We start from the raw sequence: 6,026 nt of genomic DNA, 5'->3' as shown, positions 1-6,026 counted from the left end.
CTGCACTGTAATACACTGTACTGTCACCAAATTCAGCTCACGCACCACTGATGTCCTGATAGTTATACTACAACACTTATTTTGGGGAAATTTCTTTTTGTATAATTTTTATGTTTTTTTTAAATATGAAAATAATTCCATAAATTCACTATTATGGAAATTATATTCAATAACTTCACTGTAATACACTGTACTGTCATCAAATTCAGCTCAAACATCACCGATGTCCTGATAGTTATACTGCAACACTTATTTTGAGAAACTCTAGTTTTTGATTATTTTTATTGTTTGCATTATAAACAATATACAACAATATACATTTCACTGTGATGTAACCTTCAATGTGTAACTCAGCTTTTGTCAAACATATGTTATCCTGCTGCTTATATAAGAGCTATTACAGATATTGTTAAACTCTATGGTCTCTGTGCTTGCTTTAGCTCAATGCACAATACCAAGGGGTATATCCGCTCAGTGTTTGTGCTTCTGTCATCCCAAGGCATTTTATGTGGAACCGTTTTGTGCAGGTTCCACACTGAATCTATATAAGGGGGAAATATGTAAATTATATCTATAAAATATTTACTTTAGGAATCCTGTAATGCATAAACATATTGAAATATTTAGTTACTTTAAATTTATCCATACACTCAATCCATACATACAGTGTATCCATACACTCAATCCATACATACAGTGTATCCATACACTAACAAAAGTCCTGTCGCCTATCCAAGTTGTAGGATCAACAAATAATAACTTGACTTCTAGTTGATCATTTGGAATCAGAAGTGGCAGATATGAAAGGCAAAGGCCTCTAGATTAAGCTTATTTTACCAAAATAAAATATTATCATGCCTTGATTTTAATTATTTAATTAGGAGAGAAAGGTGGAGGCTGAAGTATGAGAAGGAGCACCATCCTGCTGGAGAATTTGCCCTCTCCTGTGGTATGTAATGGGCAACAAGAATGCCTTGATAACTCAGGCTGTTGATGTTGCCATCCACTCTGCAGATCTCTCGCATGCCCCCATACTGAATGTAACCCCAAACCATGATTTTTTCCTCCACTGAACTGTTTTGTGTGTGAATCTTGGGTCCATGTGGGTTCCAATAGGTCTTCTGCAGTATTTGCGATGATTGAGATGCAGTTCAATAGATGATTCATCAGAAAAAATGTTTGGAACATACTGTAACTGAACAAACAATGCATAATTGAATGACAACATAGTTTTTATGTAAGTGTATGAGTGCATTATGGTAGATCATTATGTTAGCATCGCAAAGGTTGTGGGTTCGATTCCCAGGGAACACAGATACTGATAAAATGTGTGTAAATCAAATGCACTGTTAGTTTCTTTGGATAAAAGTGACTGCTAAAGGCATTAATGTTAATGTCATTTAAATGCAAACATTGGCTTCTGTGTTGTTTTTGCTTTTCTTGTTTTGGCAGCATGGCAGGGAAAAGGGGGGTTTAAGAGGTGGGCGGGGGTAGTAGTATACCAATTTTTTTTGAGGACTACACCACTGTTCTTGACTGTACTTAAGTAGAAATTTCACATATACTTTACTTTGCTATTTAAATTTGTCAACTTTCACTTTACTCCACTACATTTCCTAGATAAAATGTATACTTTTACTCTGAAATATTACCACTACGCATGTTCGTTACTCGTTACTGCAAAAAAAAAAAAAATCTGAAGAAATGTGTGCGACTGCAATGAGGGAGGTTTGGCGAATCACTGCTCCTAGGTTGTATTACGCTCTATTTCGGCGTAATGTTGCCAAAGGAGGCGGAAGCACAACTGAAACCTCCATGGAAGCACCTACTGGAGGACCTCCCGTTATCATAGACGACCACCCCGACGATAGCGGTGAAGTCAGTGAACAGGGTGAAGAAGATAACGTTATACACCCGTAGCTGTATTTGCAAGAAATGTTTCTGTACATTGGAATGAAAGATTCTTCCTACCGGATGAAGTGAAAAAAAATATATAATATATACAATATATTACAATATCTGTAAACTTAATGTCTAATATTTGTCTATATCTTTATATAAAGTTATTTAATTTGCATTATATATAATATTAATGCAAATTAAATAACTTTATATAAAGATTCTTTTCTTATTTCATAGTATATGTGTTTATATATATATATATATATATATATATATATATATATATATATATATATATATATATATATATATTGTACAATTTCTGTCAACTTAATGTCTAATATTTGTACATTTTTGTGCATTTTTTGTAGTTTTGTATGAAAGTTAGATCATTTTTTTCCTCACTTCTTCATCACTGCAACAAGTATGAGACCCACTAACTGTATTCACGCCTCGTGCAGCATCCCTTATCTCAGGCCTGCCGTTTATGGGTCGCAACCCAAATGACTCATCACTCCCTTCGTAGTTAGAATATACATCGCATCACACAGTGTGCAGTGTGAAGGCTGCTATGTATGTCAATTTATGACTTCAATGTATGACAAAAACAAGAAGGATTATTTGTTTTTTAGTTTTCTTTTTACTCTTTTCTTGACGTTCGTTAATTCAGTGTAAGTTTTAAACCAAACAGCAGTTTGGAGCTGATAAGGAATCGACACCATGGACTGGGGAACCGACCTTTGGGTAAGTTAAACACATTGTACTGTAGGTCCTTTATGCTTTATTTTGTCTCCATAAATAAAAAAGCATCTTTCAGTCTGAAAAAAACAAGTTTCTCTGTTTTCCCTCAAACGCTTTCTGTCTCGATGGTGAACAGATATTTTACTGAAATGAGGTGTTTTAGTTGAATGAGGTGTTTAACTTAAACTTTGTGTTGAACTGAACCTATAGGATGCGAAACCGTTAACATTCCCCTTGTGTCGTGTTATAAACGGCTCTAAATGTAAGAGCTGGTGATCCGCCTGGGGCTCTTACATGTGTGTTAAACTGGTCTGTACTGATAACAACTCATTCTGCTCATTCTGTGTTGTGTTTCAGGTGTAAACAGTGTCTCCATGTGTAGTACTCAGAAATAAACATTCATCAGATCCATCATTGTTGGAGTTAGTCATAAATCTCTAGTTGTTGAAATATTGCCCCAAAATGAGAGAATGTTTGCATTATTACTTTGCCCAATACTGATACTGTTATATATATATTTACATATATTTTCTATTTTGCTGTCATGAGTATAATTAGTATTAGTGTTTTTGTACTGTATGTATGTGTGATTTGTTTCAAAACATCTCCAGCTTGTTTTAAAATATCTATTATGACACTTCACACTTATCAAACGAACCAAAGTTCATTTCAGAGAACACAGCACCCATTTTTTCTTTAGAAACAGGTTCCTCATAACAGATCACATAACATTATTTCCTGCTGTCACTTGCCTTTTTTGCTCAGAGCAGACTTAAACTTGATGCAGACCAGAGAACAGTTTCAGTTTGCCACATATGGATCTACCTCTGTATACACAGCCTTTTTTAAATCATCATCATCATTATCATCATCGTCATCGTATATCACTATCATTTTTGTCACCTGTAGATCTTCAAGTTCTATTGGCCCATGCTGTACCTTACTCAGCTACCCGGCATGGTCCTTCTCGCACTCCTAAATGGTGGTAAGTTGCGATGCTTCCATCTCTACACGATTGCAGCAGATCATTTCTTGTGTATTTCTTTTTCTTGTGAAATGATAGGCAAGGCAAGGCAAGTTTATTTGTATAGCACATTTCATACACAGAGGTCATTCAAAGTGCTTTACATCGAAATTAGAAAACAATTTATAAAAGAGAAATAAGACACAATAAAATCATAATAAAAACAAAGAACAATTAAAGAAAATAAATGTCATTTTAATAAAAACTGTTTAAAATATGTTAAAAAGAATAAAACAGGAGTAAAAGTCATTTGGATAAAAAGTGTAGTCGGTGTGAAGCAGCACAGCGCTCATTCAGTAAATGCAGAGTTAAACAGATGTGTTTTTGATCTTGATTTAAAAGTGTCTACTGTTGAAACACATCTGATCTTTTCTGGAAGCTGATTCCAGCTATAGGTGGCATAATAACTAAATGCTGATGCACCTTGTTTTGAGTAAACCCTTGGTATCTCTAACTGACCTGATCCTAATGATCTGAGTAGTCTGCTTGGTTTATATTCAATTAGCATATCTGTAATGTATTTCGGTCCTAAGCCATGAAGTGATTTATAAATGAGTAACAATACTTTAAAATCTATTCTAAATGTAACTGGAAGCCAGTGTAAGGACCTGAGGACTGTCGAAGGTAAGTCTGATGTCAAGTGTAAATGTAGGCTAGAAAATACCATGCCATCAACACAGGCAAATGATTTAGTTTAACTTATTAAATTTCTTTAAAAAAAATGTACTTTGTTAAAGACAATGTTATGTAGCATGCATTACTGACTAACTTTAGTCTTGTCTTTTTTCTATTTTCTTTACAGAAAGCAACATGCGGACAATAATAATCTGTGTTGGGGTTCTATTACTGACTTTAATCCTTATTGCATATGGAATTTACACTTTTGTCACGCGCTGACGATCTGAGAGTTACACCATATAGACTAATGGTGATATCTCTATGTCACTATTGAAGTAGAATGATGGAAAAGTGGTGATGTTACCGGTGTTGTAATGTAACGGAGTACAAATACTTTGTTACTGTACTTTCGAAATTTCACATATCTGCTCTTTACTTCGCTATTTAAATTTATGTCAACTTTCACTTTTACTCCACTACATTTCCTAGATAAAATGTATACTTTTACTCCGAAATATTAAGTGCCCCTTATGCCTACCGAAAACCACTGAAATTTTACTTTTTACTTTTACTTCAAATACTTAAGTACATTTAAATATCAGAAAATTACTTTTGATACTTAATTACAGTATATATCAAATACTTTAAGACTTTTACATAATAATAAGTAAAATATAAGTAATAATAAGTAAGTAATAATAAGTAATATTCTAAAAGGTAACTTTCACTTCTACCAAAGTCTTTTTCCAGTACGATACTTGTACTTTTACTCAAGTATTGCTTTCTAGTACTTTATACAAGACTGGATGTTACCAGTGACACCGCACCGAGGCGTGTGTCAAAAATAAAGAACCGACTTTCATTGAACCTTTGTATCGAAGCTTGATTCCTTCTGGTAAAATCACGTGACCAATGACGTCCGAAGCTTCGTTTCACACATACCCACGTGACTGCTTCGTTATCTGATTCAAAGTTTTAAAATCGTGCGCGACACGCGGCGGAGCGCCCTCGTGTGTTGTATTGGAGTATTGCGTTACACGGAATCTATTACAGTATACAGTAGCGAGTTTAGAAGAGTTTATTGTTGCGAGTTGTCAATGGAGCCTGTTACAAAAAGATCGCATTCTGAAATGTGATAACACTTTCATTTGATTTCGCCCAATAAGGTGGATATATATGGTTTTGTTATGAAGCCTATATTTATAACTTAAATCTCACTCATTATTGGGCAAATATACGATTCAGTGTAACATTTCATGGCGTATATTTTGTCATATATATATTTATTGGATAGTAGTAATACGTTGAAAAATATAGGAGTGCAACAAAAGCCTTTTGTGCACCGCTTAATAACATGACCTTTTTTTTTTTAAATCGTTCACAATTTATACTTTTGAGACAAGGTCTATCCTTAATCTGTTTTTAGGTCCAGATGTCTAGGGCAAACACCTTTTCACACCATTTGGGTTTGGATTTAGTTTTCCCTTAGTAATAAAAACCTTCATTTAACAACTGCATGTTGTGTTTACTCGTGATATCTTTGACTAATATTTAAATTTATTTGATGATCTGAAACATTAAATTGTGACAAACGTGCAAAAAAAAATATTAAAAATCAGGACACTTTTTCACACCACTGTATGTATTTTTATATGTATGTGTTTGCACAAATGTGGATACAAACTCAAGAAATGACACATCTCAATGTCTCATAAAAGCACAGATAAATAATAACGCATTC

At 34.0% G+C, this 6,026-nt stretch overlaps 1 long non-coding RNA gene across 1 annotated transcript; it reads left to right on the top strand.

Moving 5' to 3' along the window:
* Window positions 1-2,372: 2,372 nt before the first annotated feature.
* Window positions 2,373-4,820, top strand: LOC125140152. The gene is made up of 3 exons (XR_007139399.1): window positions 2,373-2,646; window positions 3,553-3,628; window positions 4,470-4,820. It is a non-coding gene; the product is annotated as an uncharacterized LOC125140152 (long non-coding RNA).
* Window positions 4,821-6,026: the final 1,206 nt, after the last annotated feature.

This window comes from Tachysurus fulvidraco, chromosome 24, assembly GCF_022655615.1.
Source record: "Tachysurus fulvidraco isolate hzauxx_2018 chromosome 24, HZAU_PFXX_2.0, whole genome shotgun sequence".
Lineage (NCBI taxonomy): Eukaryota > Metazoa > Chordata > Actinopteri > Siluriformes > Bagridae > Tachysurus > Tachysurus fulvidraco.
This window is presented reverse-complemented; position numbering and strand designations above follow the sequence as displayed.